At 39.3% G+C, this 1,225-nt stretch overlaps 1 protein-coding gene across 1 annotated transcript in view; it reads left to right on the top strand.

The window, feature by feature from the left end:
• Positions 1-1,225, top strand: part of prkacbb (protein kinase, cAMP-dependent, catalytic, beta b) — a 25,900-nt gene that overhangs the window by 16,729 nt on the left and 7,946 nt on the right. The gene's annotated exons all lie outside the window — the stretch shown is intronic.

Genomic DNA, 1,225 nt, shown 5'->3' on the forward strand with positions numbered 1-1,225 from the left:
TATATATATATATATATATATATAATTTTCTTGTAATTTTCAAATCACGTTTTTTATGATTGTCTACTGTTGTACTGATAAATATCTCCTGGAGGGTAAACTATATCTTGACTGCAAGTATTAAGCTGAGAAATCCTTAATTTTCTACAACTGATAGCGGTTGGTCATTAATTACAATGAAGTTTAGCAACTTCTCGGTAAACATTCGAGCTCCGGGGCTTCAGCGATGTGTTTTTCTTGTTCAGTCCAAAGCAAGCGGTCTGATCTCAGTCAGCTGTGCTCAGTCTGCCTCTCCTCCGACACGGACAGACTGAGAAGGTCAGACTGAGCGTGGCTGACCGAAATCAGACTGCCTTCTCTGGAGTGAATGAAAATATCACACCGCTGAAGCCCCGGAGCTCGAATGTCCATCGTAAAACTAACTTTTCTGTGATTTAATGTGATGCTGTGGCTCTGCAGACATTGCACGTTGCTGTCTTGTTTTGTGGTGTTTAGTGTAAAATACTTCCACACAGCGGACATGTTTAGATGAAAAGTTGGTTAGCCGTTAGCCACAGTGCTGCTAACTCAGTCCTCACGTTATAGCTGGCTGCAAACTATGAAATGGATTTCCTGAATGTGAGGCTGGTCTTATTACTGTCTGGATTCATGAGACACGCCGCCATTCAGGAAATCCATTCCATAGTTTGAAGCCAACATGCATCACGGATCGGAAATCTCTGCAGGTTGGATCTAAAAATCCGATACGTAAATTATGCTGGTATCGGAGCCCGATACCGATACTGGATCGGATCGGCCCCTTCCTTAAATATAAGTAAGAAGGTTTGAGCAAAACACCAAAATGTCTATAAATCCATCATTTCTCAACGTGAGATGATTGTAGTTTAAACTGGCAGGAAAGACAACAAGGGATATGCATTCTACAGAGGCACGCTATGCTTTTAATTTAGCTATGCAACTGAAATATTCTTAAAAAAAATAGACGTGTCTTTGTACAAACAGTTTTTGCTGACTGAAGAAGTCTTTTGGATAAAAGATGAAATGGTTCAAAGATGAATCCATCCAGAGTACCTGACTCAACCTGGTTAAATTAATCTACCTGGATTATTGAGCATACATCAGGACATTTTTGTTAATTCGTTTGTATTTTTGAGCAATTTCTTAAAAAATAATGGAATCTAATCCTAAATTATAATGCTATTCAGGACTTGGTCAGTCTGCTTCT

This window comes from Nematolebias whitei, chromosome 9, assembly GCF_014905685.2.
Source record: "Nematolebias whitei isolate Nwh7 chromosome 9, NemWhi1, whole genome shotgun sequence".
Classification (NCBI taxonomy): domain Eukaryota; kingdom Metazoa; phylum Chordata; class Actinopteri; order Cyprinodontiformes; family Rivulidae; genus Nematolebias; species Nematolebias whitei.